Genomic DNA, 15403 nt, shown 5'->3' on the forward strand with positions numbered 1-15403 from the left:
CAATTCCGCACAAAAAAAAAAAAAAAAAACTTACTGTCATAAATGCTCACATGAAAAATACCCACACAGATAAATGCTCACATGGATAAATTCTACCACAGAAGAATGCTCACATTATTTTTAGTTTACAAAAAACAAATTATTTCATATTTCAAAATGCAACAAAATATTGAATTTATATATTTATTTCTACTTCTATACATCATATAGATGATGTATTTTAATATAACTTTTGATATAAAACTTTTGATAAAATAGAATATTTGGATGTAAATGTTTGTAAGGGAATTACAGGAAATAAAATGTTCTAGTTTGATTGGAGAAGTGGGATTTACTCAAAGAGGTAACTACCATCAAGGGTAAAGGGAAGGGTTTTTGCTTTCATAAAGGCAACTAAAGTGGTCTGAGACGGTATTTAAATTCTATACGGTGGGACCAACTGATGATGTTACCAACAGCAAATTCAAAATGGGAAGCATTCAAAGAATTAATCTTGGAAGCTACTAGGCTTTTCTTACCAACAAAGAAATACTGTTCCAGATTTAGGCCTAAATGGATGTCAGATGAACTAATTAGACATGTAACAGAGAATAAAAATGCACGGAATACATACAAATTAACATGTGACACAGAAGCCTCTGATAGATATAAGCTGGTCTGTAACCAAGTTACAAAGGAAGTTGTAGTAGTGGTAGTAGTTGTGACATGTGATGCAAGAAAGCAAGCGTATGAGGTTATGCAGCATCAACCAAAAAAAAAAAAAAAATGACAAAACAATTCCCTCTAAATATTTGTCCAGTTCCTCCTTAAATTTATTTAACCTATCAACTTCCACAACGACAGATGGAAGTTTGTTCCAGCAATTAACCGCCCGCTGGCTAAAGGCAAATTTCTGCACATCTATTCTACATCTGTCCTTCATCAATTTCAATTTATGCCCCCCTTAGGTTCGTAATCTGAACAAGTGGAAGAATCCCATCAGAATTCAGTGTGCTCAACCAATTCAAGGCCTTATACACCTCAATCAGATCACCTCACAGGTGCCTAGTCTCCAGCTGCTGCAATTAACAGGACTTAAGCCTCTCCCGGTAAGAGGATCCCTTCATTCCCCTCACCAATCTCATTGCCTTCTCTGTACATGCTCAAGCAAATCTACATCCTTCCTAAAATGAGGCCTCCAGACCTGCATGCAGCACTCAAGGTTAGGCAGGTGAAAGCAGATTACGAAAAATCTTTGGCAAAGGATGCAAAGAAAAACAGCAAAGAGTTTTTAACTTACGTAAACTCTAGAAGGAAGGGGATGAATCTGATTTGTCCACGATATCGAAAGTTCAACTGTTGATGATCTTGCTCAGGTAGCTAACAAACTAAATGAATATTTTGCATCTACATTCACACATGAGGAGTTATTCAGGGAGGGGAATGCCAGAGGTGTATTCAAATCTGGCAGTAAGCTAGATAATCTTGTAATAACTGAGAGTAAAGTGGAGGAGAAATTGTTGAAGATAAACATAAGAAAGGCACCTGGGGTGGATGGAATCTAACCAGTTATATTAAAGGAGGCAGCAAAAGAAGTAAGCAAACCCTTAGCCATAATTATGAGAGCTTCCCTGGACTCAGGGGAGGTGCCGATGGACTGGAGATGTGCATGACTTCCCCTTAACAAACATGGGTTTGTTAAGGGGAAGTCATGTCTGACAAATTTGATTGGATACTATGATATAGTCACAAAGGAACTGGATGCAAAGAATAACTTTGATAGCATATATTTGGATCTTAGAAAGGCCTTTGATACTGTTGCACCAGGAAGACTGCTGCACAAATTGGAGCAGTTTGGCATTGGAGGAAAACTGCTGCTATGGATAAAGGGATGGTTGAGTGGGAGAAGAGAGAGAATGGTAATCAATGGACACTGCTCATCATGGACTAATATTATTAGTGGAGTCAATCAGGGTTCAGTGTTGGGTCGATTGTTGTTTTCTGTATTTATAAATGATATTGATGATGGTATATCAGGCTTAATGTCCAAGTTTGCAGACGATACAAAGGTTGGCAGGGTTGTTAATGACACTAATGACAGTACACTTCTGCAACAGGATCTAGAAAAGTTGAGCAGATGGGCTGAGAGGTGGCAAATGAAGTTTAACATTGACAAATGTAAAGTACTACATATGGGAAGCAGTAATCCCAGAGTAACGTATCAACTCTGTGTTACCACACCGAGAGTGGTAGAGAATGAAAAGGACCTGGGGGTAATTGTGCAGCCAGATATGAAGCTTTCTGAGCAGTGCAGACAGTCTGCAAGAGTAGGTCATGGTGTCTTGTCAATGATATACAGGAATTTTTCTAGCATGGATAAGGAGGTGATTATCCCCTTGTATAAGGCAATTGTCAGGCCACACCTTGAGTACTGTATACAGGTCTTAAGGCCTCATTTTAAGAAGGATGTAGAGCTGTTGGGACGAGTACAGAGAAGGGCAACAAGATTAGCGAATTGAACAAAGGGTTGCTCTTACGAAGAAAGGTTTAAGTTTTGCAAATTACAGTGTCTGGAGACCAGGCACCTGCTAGGTGATCTGATTGAGGTGTATAAAGCCTTGAATTGTTTGAGCATGCTTAATGTGGATGGGATTCTTCCTCTTTCTCAGAATAATCGCCTGAGAGGGCATAATTAAAACTGAGGAAAGATGGTTGTAGGATAGATGTGCAGAAGTTTGCCTTTAGCTAGCGGGTGGTTGATTGCTGGAACAAACTTCCATCTGTTGTTGTAGAAGTTGATAGTTTAAATAGATTCAAGCAGAACTCGACAAACATTTGGGGTGAGTGGATGGGTGAAATAAGGGTTTTTTTTTTTTTTGGCTGATGCTATATAAGCTTGCTTTCTTTCATCATGTGCCTTTGCTAATGCTAAGTCATGCAGTGCATCATATCTTCTCACTTTCACCTCTAGACGACCTGCTTTTGCATTAACCAGTGTCAATCTGTGGCAAGCCAGGTCCCTCTTTAGTCCGTCAAACAAAAACCACATGCTGGGATGACTGCAGTGCAATAGGGAATTAAGTTCATTGTGAAATCCCTCACAACAGTTTGTAGTTTTAGGCAACCGTTCAAGAGCTGCATCATGATGATTCCATATTCTTATTGGAAACTGGGGATCTCTACCTGCTGCACCCTCAATGTATGTGGAAAAGAAGTACGTGAGCACTCATTATAGCTATCTTCGTCTGTAAATGTGGCGGCAAGCTCATCAAAGACACTCCTCACACCATGGATGGGACAAAGGTTAATGCAACAGGAGACTTTAGCTTGAGTTTTATATTTATATCAGTTTCAAATTCAGTCTTCAAGCCAACATTGTTGAATTTCCTGATGAGACTCTGACACAGATGGAAATAGCACCCTTTGACCTCAGCGTGTGGAAAGGAAATCCTCATTGCATTTGTGCAAGCCTTCTCAAAATCACTAAAATCTTTTGAGGCACCAGATTTGGAACCAACAGCTTCATGATTTCAACCATTCTATTACAAGTATCCAAGTTCTTTTTCTGTAATGAAATGAAAATACATGGTGGATATGAGTTACCCACTTTGGCATGGAATGTATACAGTTGGTAAAACATGTTTGGAACTTTATCAAAGATTCCATCTCCATAAATTGTATGTTTGTTCAATTCAAACAAGGGTCCTTTATCATCTAAAACCAGAATTCTGTCTGGATCATCCACCCCTGAATCATAAAGTATCAGTTGACGGTACTTCTCAGGAATGTAAAAATTTATTGTTGTTGGATTATGCATGTGACTGTCTCTTTTCTGTGATTGAGATGATTTCTCGCAAGGGTTGATTGTTTGGGCACATGGAACAATACATCGTTACTGAACTCTGACAACACATTCCCCATCACAGTGCGAGGAGTAGAACTAACTACTCTCATGTATTGCCTCATTTTGCTTCTGCTTTTTCAGGACAGGAATCATGACAATGTTTGATTGGTTGTTGTACTATGTTGCCATCTTTTGTCTTCATAACTGAATGACAATTGAGGCTGCAGCAGGTAGAGATCCCCAGTTTCCAATAAGAATATGGAATCATCATGATGCAGCTCTTGAACAGTTGCCTAAAACTACAACTGCTGTGAGGAATTTCACAAAAACGTCTGGGCAGAAACTTTCATATTTAAACCTATCTTGCAACTCTTTTTTAAAATTGATCTGTACTCGTTAAGTAAGTCCGCAGATCTCCTATTCTTAATGTCATTATTGCCAATGTGTATAACAATATCACCTTTTGTGCTCTTAAAAGATGATATCTGCTCTAGGTCACCAAATTTTGCCAGTGGCAGACATGACCTGGTCCTATTCCACTTATCATTTTTGCACAATATATTTCCCACTTGTTATTGTTATGTTTAACGACACATAGGTTGCTAGGGCCATATTGTGTCTTTCTAATGGTTCCATTTAGCATTAGCATTAGTAGAGGCATTTGATGCAAGAAAGCAAGCTTATGCAGCATCAGCCAAAAAAAAAAAAAAAAAAAACCACTTCCACTTCACCCCTCTGTTCGTTCAAAATACCTGTCCAGCTGAGCCTTAAACTTATTTAGGCTATCAACCTCCACCACAAGGGATGGAAGTCTGTTCCACCAACCAACCACCCGCTGGCTAAAGGCAAATTTCCGCACGTCTATCCTACATCTGTCTTTCCTCAATTTGAATTTATGCCCTCTCAGGTGATTATTCTGAGCTAGAGGAAGAATCCCATCAGCATTGAGCATGCTTAAACCATTCAAGGCTTTATACACCTCTATCAGATCACCTCGCTGGTGCCTAGTCTCCAGACACTGTAATTTGCAAAACTTAAGCCTTTCTTCGTAAGAGCACCCCTTTGTTCCATTCACTAATCTTGTTGCCCTTCTCTGTACTCGTTCCAGCAGCTCTACATCCTTCTTGAAATGAGGCCTCCAGACCTGTATACAGTACTCTAGGTGTGGCCTGACCATCGCCTTATACAATGGAATAATCACCTCCTTATCCCTGCTGGAAAAATTCCTGTATATCATTGACAATACTCCATGAGCTACTCTTGCAGCCCGTCTGCACTGCTCAGAGAACTTCATATCTGCCTGCACAATCACCCCCAAGTCCCTTTCATTCTCTACCACTGTCAGTGTTGTACCATAGAGTTGATACGTTGCTCTGGGGTTGCTGTTTCCCATGTGTAGTACTTTACATTTGTCAATGTTAAACTTCATTTGCCACCTCTCAGCCCATCTGCTCAACCTTTCCAGATCCTGTTGCAGAAGCATAGTGTCAGTAGTGTCCTTGACAACCCTGCCAACCTTTGTATCGTCTGCAAACTTGGACATTAATCCCGATATACCATCATCAATATCATTTATAAATACAGAAAACAATAATGGACCCAACACTGAGCCCTGAGGGACTCCACTAATAACATCAGTCCACGATGAGCAGTGTCCATTGATTACCACTCTCTGTCTTCTCCCCCTCAACCACCCCTTTATCCATAGCAGCAATTTGCCTCCAATGTCACACTGCTCCAATTTGTGTAGCAGTCTTCCATGTGCAACAGTATCAAAAGCCTTTCTAAGATCCAAGTATATAATATCAAAGTTATTCCCTGCATCCAGTTCTTTTGTGACTGCATCATAGTATCCAATCAAGTTGGTCAGGCAAGACTTCCCCTTAACAAAACCATGCTGTGTCTGAGCTATAACTGAAGTCTTGTCTAAATGATCCTGCAGTGCGTCTTTAAACAGTGCCTCCATTAATTTTCCTGGAACAGAAGTCAAGCTCACAGGTCTATAATTACTTGTGTCAGCCTTTGATCCTCCTTTGTGAATTGGGGTCACATTTGCACATTTCCAGTCTATGGGTACCTCCCCTGAGTCCAAGGAAGCTCTCATAATTATGGCTAAGGGTTTGCTTACTTCCTTTGCTGCCTCCTTTAATATAACTGGATAGATCCCATCCACCCCGGGTGCCTTTCTTGTGTTTATCTTCAACAGTTTCTCCTCCACTTTACTCCCAGTTATTTCAAGATTCTGTAACTTACTGCTAGAGTTGAATACACCTCTGGCATTCCCCTCGCTGAATAACTCCTCATGTGTGAATGTCGATGCAAAATATTCATTTAGTTTGTTAGCCACCTGAGCAGGATCCTCAACACTTGACCCATCAATATCAAGTGGACCAATCTGATTCATCCCTTTCCTTCTAGAGTTTACATAAGTAAAGAACTCTTTGCTGTTTTTCTTTGCATCCCTTGCCAAGGATTTCTCGTAATCTGCCTTCGCCTGCCTAACCTCCTTTGTAACTTGGTTGCATATCAACTTGTATCTATCATAGGCTTCTGTGTCATGTGTTAATTTGTAAGTATCCCATGCATTTTTCTTCTCTGCCATATGCCTCATTAGTTCATCTGACATCCATTTTGGCCTAAACCTTGAACAATATTTCTTAGTTGGTATGTAAAGCCTAGTAGCTTCCAAGATAAGTTCTTTGAATGCTTCCCATTTTGAATTTGCTGTTGGTAACATCATCAGTTGGTCCCACTGTATAGAATTTAAATACTGTCTCAGTCCATCGTAGTCGCCTTTACGGAAGCAATAACCCTTCCCTTTACCCCTAATGGTAGTTACCTCTTTGAGTAAATCCCACTTCAGCACACTGTGATCACTGCCACCTAGTGGTTCATTTATCTGCAGATTCTTAATGCATGAAGAATCACTGCTGATAATCAAATCAAGAGTATTACTCCCTCTAGTTGCCTCCCGAACATGCTGATGTAGAAAACAATCATCCAATAAATCCACAAAAGCCCTGCTAGTGTGTGAGTATCCAGCCCCCAAATTCCAGTAAAATCTCCCATTATAAGACACTCTGATTTACTGGCCCACTCTATTTCCCTGTACAGTTCCTTATTATACTCATCAGAGTCATTAGGCCTATAGCACACTCCTACTCTCAATTTTGATCTCCCAATGCTTATGTCACACCAAACTGACTCCACACTGCACTGTCCAGCGATGTCGACTGGCTTCACTTCCTTGGTTTTTGCGTGTTTCTTAACTAATAGCATAACACCTCCCCCCTTCCTATCCTGTCTATCCTTTCTGTAGACGTTGAACTCCCCAAATTGCAGTTCCGCATCCCTTATATCTGTGTGACACCACGTCTCTGATATCCCAACAATATCTGCCTTCGATGTTTTGAGCAATACCTCAAATTCATCAAATTTATTTACTAAACTCCTAGCATTGGTGTACACGCAAGTATACCTGCACCTGTTTCTATTCTTAGCTACCCTAACACAACCCATGTGTTTACTTGTACCACAATGGCTCCCAGCAGTCTCTGAAATACCATGCATCTTGTTTTTCCGGCTTCTGCTCATTCTAATAGAAGCAGTGCAAGAATCTCTTTCACCTCTGCCAGTGGCTACTGTCAATCTATTGGTCTTTGTCTCCCCCCAAGCTAGCAGTTTTCCGACCCACCTAACACTGCCTCGATAGCATCAGCAAATATTCTTGCACCCTAAATTGTTGTCATTTCTATTCTTGCACCCTAATCTTGCACCCTAATCTGTTGTCATTTCCATGACAACAGAGTCACTGACAATAGCTACCTCCTGTGGGACCAGCACATTCTACATAGAAGATTGCTGGTGCATTGCCTGATGCAGAAAAGTGAACACTCTGGCATTGAGTCAGGCAGCTGAGAGCTTGATGGGCTCCCATTTTAATTCCTTCGAGGGCATCTACCCTACTCTTCAAACTCTACATAGATGTCCATCAGAATGCTGAGTGGTGCCTAATTTGTTCACACACACACTCTACACCTAACACACACAAAGACATCCTTGACTACATCATGTCCTGTTCCAGAAAGGTCTGCTAATATTTCAGCAGTTGCACATTTTTGTGGCTGTAATGTGTTTTTAAGGATATATGAAAAATTCTTCTATTAGAAAAAGGGTAATCAAAACAGGAACTATTTAACATGAAACTTCACACAGTCTTGTGACATGAAACTCAAAGTGAACAAGTGATGCATAAGTTGCATTACAAAATTCCTAGTTTTGCTTCCCTCCTTTTAACATAGCAATTTTCGTGTCTCCAAAAACTTTGTTTATATTGAATTTTAGTATTCTTTGTCATGTAGCCTGGAAAATAAGATGCAGGATATTTCAGAGACTGCTGGGAATCATTGGGGTACAAGTAAACACATGGGTTGTGTTAGGGTAGCTAAGAAAAAGAACAGGTGCATATGTATACTTGCGTGTACACCAATGCTAGAAGTTGAGTAAATAAATTTGATGAATTTGAGGTATTGCTCAATGCATGCTCAATGCTGATGGGATTCTTCCTCCAGCTCAGAATAATCACCTGAGAGGGCATAAATTCAAATTAAGGAAAGACAGATGTAGGATAGACGTGAGGAAATTTGCCTTTAGTCAGCGGGTGGTTGGTTGTGGAACAGACTTCCATCCCTTGTAGTGGAGGTTGATAGTCTAAATAAGTTTAAGGCTCAGCTGGACAGGTATTTTGAACGAACAGAGGGGTGAAGTGGAAGTGCTTTTTTTTTTTTTTTTTTTTTTTTGGCTGATGCCGCATAAGCTTGCTTTCTTGCATCAAATGCCTCTACTAATGCTAATGCTCAAAACATCAAAGGCAGATATTGTTGGGATTTCAGAGACATGGTGTCACACAGATATAAGGAATGCAGAACTGGAATTTGGGGAGTACAATGTCTACAGAAAGGATAGACAGGATAGGAAGGGAGGAGGGATTATGCTATTAGTTAAGAAAGACATAAAATCCAAGGAAGTGAAGCCAGTCGACATCGCTGGTTGTGCATTGTCGAGTCAGTTTGGTGTGACAAAAGCATTGGGAGATCAAAATTGAGAGTAGGAGTGTGCTATAGGCCTAATGACTCTGATGAGTATAATAAGAAACTGTACAGGGAAATAGAGTTTGCCAGTAAATCAGAGAGTCTTATAATGGGGGATTTTAATTTCCCAGATACTGACTGGAATTTGGGGGCTGGTCACTCACACACTAGCAAGGCTTTTGTGGATTTATTGGATGATTGTTTTCTACATCAGCATGTTCGGGAGGCAACTAGAGGGAGTAATACTCTTGATTTGATTATCAGTAGTGATTCTTCATGCATTAAGAATCTGCAGATAAATGAACCACTAGGTGGCAGTGATCACAGTGTGCTGAAGTGGGATTTACTCAAAGAGGTAACTAACATTAGGGGTAAAGGGAAGGGTTATTGCTTTCGTAAAGGCGACTACGATGGACTGAGACAGTATTTAAATTCTATACAGTGGGACCAACTGATGATGTTACCAACAGCAAATTCAAAATGGGAAGCATTCAAAGAACTTATCTTGGAAGCTACTAGGCTTTATATACCAACTAAGAAATATTGTTCAAGGTTTAGGCCTAAACGGATGTCAGATGAACTAATGAGACATATGGCAGAGAAGAAAAATGCATGGGATACATACAAATTAACATGTGACACAGAAGCCTATGATAGATACAAGTTGATCTGTAGCCAAGTTACAAAGGAGGTTAGGCAGGCGAAGGCAGATTACGAGAAATCTTTGGCAAGGGATGCAAAGAAAAACAGCAAAGAGTTCTTTACTTATGTAAATTCTAGAAGGAAGGGGATGAATCAGATTGGTCCACTTGATATCGATGGGTCAACTGTTGATGATCCTGCTCAGGTAGCTAACAAACTAAATGAATATTTTGCATCGACATTCACACATGAGGAGTTATTCGGTGAGGGGAATGCCAGAGGTGTATTCAACTCTGGAAGTAAGCTAGAGAATCTTGTAATAACTGAGAGTAAAGTGGAGGAGAATTTGTTGAAGATAAAAACAAGAAATGCACCTGGGGTGGATGGGATCTATCCAGTTATATTAAAGGAGGTAACAAAGGAAATAAGCAAACCCTTAGCCATAATTACGAGAGCTTCCTTGGACTCAGGGGAGGTTCTCATGGACTGGAGATGTGCAAATGTGACCCCAATTCACAAAGGAGGATCAAAGGCTGACACAAGTAATTATAGACCTGTGAGTTTAACTTCTGTGTCTGGAAAATTAATGGAGGCACTGGTTAAAGAAGCACTGTAGGATCATCTAGAACAAGACTTCAATTATAGCTAGGACACTGAATGGTTTTGTCAAGGGGAAGTCTTGCCTGACCAATTTGATTGGATACTATGATGCAGTCACAAAAAAACTGGATGCAGGGAATAACTTTGATATTATATACTTGGATCATAGAAAGGCTTTTTATATTGATGCACATGGAAGACTGCTGCACAAATTGGAGCAGTGTGGCATTGGAGGCAAATTGCTGCTATGGATAAAGGGGTGATTGAGGGGGAGAAGACAGAGAGTGGTAATAGTAGTAGTAGTGGCATGTGATGCAAGAAAGCAAGTGTATGAGCTTATGCAGCATCAGCCAAAAAAAAAAAAAAAAAAAAAAAATATCACACCATTCTCTCCAAATGCCTGTCCGGTTCCTCCTTAAATTTATTCAACCTATCAACTTTCACAACGACAGATGGAAGTTTGTTCCAGCAATTAACCACCCGATGGCTAAAGGCAAATTTCCGCACATCTATTCTACATCTGTCCTTTCTTAATTTGAATTTATGCCCCCTTAGGTTCGTAATCTGAACAAGTGGAAGGATCCCATCAGAATTCAGCGTGCTCAACCCATTCAAGGCCTTAAACACCTCAATCAGATCACCGCGCAAGTGCCTAGTCTCCAGCCACTGCAATTTGCAGAACTTAAGCCTCTCTTGGTAAGAGGATCCCTTCATTCCCCTCACCAATCTTGTTGCCCTTCTCTGTACACGCTCAAGTAATTCTACATCCTTCCTAAAATGAGGCCTCCAGACCTGTACGCAGTACTCAAGGCGTGGCCTGACCATTCCCTTATACAGAGGGACAATCACCTCCTTCTCCCTGCTAGCAAAATTCCTATATATCATTGATAAAACCCCGTGACCTGCCCTGGCAGTCTGTCTGCATTGCTCAGAAAACTTCATATCTGACTGCACAATTACTTCCAGGTCTTTTTCATTTTCTACCACCTTAAGTGTAGTACCACACAGTTGGTACGTTTCTCTGGGGTTACTTCTACCCATATGCAGTACTTTGCATTTGTCAAGGTTAAACTTCAGTTGCCACTTCTTAGCCCATCTGCCCAAATTATCTAGATCCTGTTGCAGTAGCACACTCCCATTACTGTCATTAACAACCCTGCCAACCTTTGTATCATCTGCAAACTTCGACATTAAGCCTGATATACCTTCATCAATATCATTGATAAATATACAAAACAACAGTGGACCCAACACCGAACCCTGTGGGACCCCACTAATAACATTAGTCCACGAGCAGCAGCACCCATTGATTACCATCCTCTGTCTTCTCCCACTTAACCATGCTTTTATCCATTGTAGCAACTTACCCTTAATACCATTCTGCTCCAATTTGTACAATAGTCTTCCATGCGCAACAGTGTCAAAAGCTTTCCTGAAATCCAAATATATGATATCAAAATTATTTTTTGCATCCAGTTCCTTTGTAACCACATCATAATATCCTATCAAATTTGTCAGACAAGACTTTCCCCTAACAAACCCATGCTGTGTCTGAATTATTGCTGCAGTCTTGTCTAGATGATTCTGCAATGCATCTTTAAGCAGTGACTCCATTATAATACTGGGAACAGAAGTTAAACTAACTGGTCTGTAATTACTTGTGTCACCCTTCAATCCCACTTTGTGAATTGGGGATACATTTGCACATCTCCAGTCCATGGGAACCTCCCCTGAGTCCAATGATGCTCTCATAATTATGGCTAAGGGTTTGCTTAGTTGCTTTGCCGTCTCCTTTAATATAACTGGATAGATCCCATCCACCCCAGGTGCCTTTCTTATGTTTAACTTCAACAATTTCTCCTCCACTTTGCTCTCAGTTATTACAAAATCATTAAGTATCCTGCTACAATTTGATAACCTTCTGCCATTTTCAAACCTTAATAATTCCTCATGTGTGAATGTAGACGCAAAATACTCATTCAGTTTGTTTGCTATCTGAGCAGGATCATCAACAGTCGAACCATCGATGTCAAGTGGACCAATCAGATTCATCCCCTTCCTTTTAGAGTTTATATAAGTAAAGAAATCCTTGCTGTTTTTCTTAGCATCTTTTGCCAAGGATTTCTCGTAATCTGCCTTCGCCTGCCTAACCTCCTTTGTGACCTCATTACAGACTAGCTTATATCCGCCATAGGCTTCTGAGTCGCTTGATAATTTACATGCATCCCATGCATTTTTCTTCTCTATTACGAGTCTCATTAGTTCATTAGATAACCAATGGACACTGCTCATTGTGGACTAATGTTATTAGTGGAGTCCCTCAGGGTTCAGTTTTGGGTCCATTATTGTTTTCTGTATTTATAAATGATATTGATGATGGTATATCAAGCTTAATATCCAAGTTTGCAGACGATATGAATGTTGGCAGGGTTGTCAAGGACACTACTGACACTATGCTGCTGCAACAGGATCTGAAGAGGTTGAGCAGATGGGCTGAGAGGTGGCAAATGAAGTTTAACATTGACAAATGTAAAGTACTACATATGGGAAACAGCAACCCCAGAGAAACGTATCAACTCTGTGGTACTACACTGACAGTGGTAGAGAATGAAAGGGACCTGGGGGTTGTTGTGCAGGCAGATATGAAGTTGTTTGAGCAGTGCAGACGGGCTGCAAGAGTAGCTCATGGTGTATTGTCAATGATATATAGGAATTTTTCTAGCAGGGATAAGGAAGTGATTATTCCCTTGTATAAGGCAATGGTCAGGCCACACCTAGAGTACTGTATACAGGTCTGGAGGCCTCATTTCAAGAAGGATGTAGAGCTGCTGGAACGAGTACAGAGAAGGGCAACAAGATTAGTGAATGGAACAAAGGGGTGCTCTTACGAAGAAAGGCTTAAGTTTTGCAAATTACAGTGTCTGGAGACTAGGCACCAGCAAGGTGATCTGATAGAGGTGTATAAAGCCTTGAATGGTTTGAGCATGCTCAATGCTGATGGGATTCTTCCTCTTGCTCAGAATAATCACCTGAGAGGGCATAAATTCAAATTGAGGAAAGACAGATGTAGGATAGATGTCCGGAAATTTCCCTTTAGCCAGCGGGTGGTTGGTTGGTGGAACAGACTTCCATCCCTTGTCGTGGAAGTTGATAGCCTAAATAAGTTTAAGGCTCAGCTGGACAGGTATTTTGAATGAACAGAGGGGTGAAGTGGTTATTTATTTATTTTTTTTTTGGCCGATGCTGCATAAACTTGCTTTCTAGCATCAAATGCCTGTACTAATGCTAATGTGTTTCTTGGGTGGAGTCGTGATGTTATCCTAATTAGCTAACAATATAATGGCAGGATGGAACTCAGAGTATCCTCAAGCCATACAATTAAATTACTGCTTTTTAACCTATAATATGTGTTCCTCCTTATTAATGTAAGGTTTGTGCTTACGTAATGTCTTGGAATGGTTATATAAAATTTTCAATTTTCTGGTTGTGTAGACTCAGCTTGTTGAGATGCTGATAATTTTGCTATTACTAACAAAACTCATTTTATTCATATACTTACTAGAACAACACACAATCCTAACCAAACACACACCTAACACTCTTGATCGTTTCCTTCAATTACAGTTCACACCACAACTTTAGTGATGATCTATTTCCAATGGAATCTCCGTCTGATGGCCATTATTAATTTTGCTTCATTACAAGAGTGTGAAACTGGATGATCTATTGATTGCTATTCATTTCAATGCTTTGCCTACAATTTTAAATTGTCTGAATCTAATATTTACTCAAATTCTGACAGTGAACTACTCTTGTAGAGTGGAATTCATTTATTTCTTATTCTAGCTTGAACTAGCATCCTTTAATCTCAACCAAGATATTCCAGTAATGCACTAAGGCTGTTCAAGACAAGAACATAGAATATCACAACTGGCTGTATCCAAATCTCCAGCATCATTTACTCTCTGCCTTAATGAAATAAAATAAAATGAAAGCCTTGAAAAATACCTCAATGTATTAGAACTAAAAGTATGACAGACTTTCAAATGGGACTGTGGAAACTTTTTGGGTAACCACAAGCAAGCAATGGGGAAGGAGAATCATTTCATCAAGTCAATGGAAAATCACTACCATACTTTCTGGAACAAATATATGTTGTCAGACTACTGCTGGATGTTGTACCATGATATTCCAGACAAAGCATACCAAAGGAATCATATACCTCATTATTTTATCTATATGTAAAACATGTATTAGGTTTAAACTGTAAAAATGATAAAATTGTAACTTTAACCAATTTCATATGTTTTTTAACAAAACTGTCTTAATGCACATGTACGGATATTGTAAACATTAATGCTGCAAATGCTATACCAAACTAGAATAAAACTGAGAACATTTGAAATTAGCAAGCAAATCTGTTTAGATAAGTGTTTTTATCTTAGATGCAATGGAAAAAAAAAGTTTAATTTTTTTAACAGTATTATTAAAGCATGTTCAACTTGGAGCTATTTCTCTCAAACAATACGTGGGATTTCCACGTATTGTATTCTATGTGTGTGCCCATTTACCGTTCTGCAAACAAGAAACGTTGATGCCACTAAAAGTAACACTGTCCAAGTAGCTATTGTCATATTCAATTTGCTTAAACATGTCTACAGCCAAAATCAAATTAATGATACTGCCTATCCTCTTGCACTTAGGAAATTTAAATTGAAAATGGGTTGTTATAGGATAGATGTGCAAAAATTTGCTTTCAGCCAATTGGAACAATAATCAATCATCTGGTGTTGTGGAAATTGGTAGCATGAATAAATTTAAGGAAGGATTAGACATATTATTAGAAGGAATGGCCAGGTAATGTGGAAGGTTTTTTTTTGGATAATGCTGCATAAGCTAATACTAATAATTACGTATCTGATAAACATCATATAATCCAACGGCTTAGTAGATTACAAAGCATATAATTTTTTTAAGATAAAAGAAACACTGGGCAAGAAGTATTTTAGTGGATTACCTTAACCCATCACATCCAGTGGCGGATTACCCATTAAGGCAATGAGGCACGTGCCTAGGGGCCCCAGGCTTTTGGAGGCCTCAAGCCAAGACATTTTCCTATAGTGTTCTAAAATAGATTAATGTTTTCAGTAAACATCATAAAAATCTTGCTTAATTTAAGCAAAAAATTCAAAAGTACGAAATTTCATTTATTTGCCACCTAACTTTTATTTATTTTTTATTCTTTTTT

At 39.4% G+C, this 15403-nt stretch overlaps 1 protein-coding gene across 2 annotated transcripts in view; it reads right to left on the reverse strand.

The window, feature by feature from the left end:
• The window catches only part of tgo (Aryl hydrocarbon receptor nuclear translocator homolog tgo), a 535800-nt gene that overhangs the window by 519541 nt on the left and 856 nt on the right, over nucleotides 1-15403 (reverse strand). The window lies entirely within an intron of this gene.

The sequence above is a fragment of the Mastigoproctus giganteus genome, chromosome 1 (genome assembly GCF_048544385.1).
Source record: "Mastigoproctus giganteus isolate SK-2022 chromosome 1, ASM4854438v1, whole genome shotgun sequence".
Lineage (NCBI taxonomy): Eukaryota > Metazoa > Arthropoda > Arachnida > Uropygi > Thelyphonidae > Mastigoproctus > Mastigoproctus giganteus.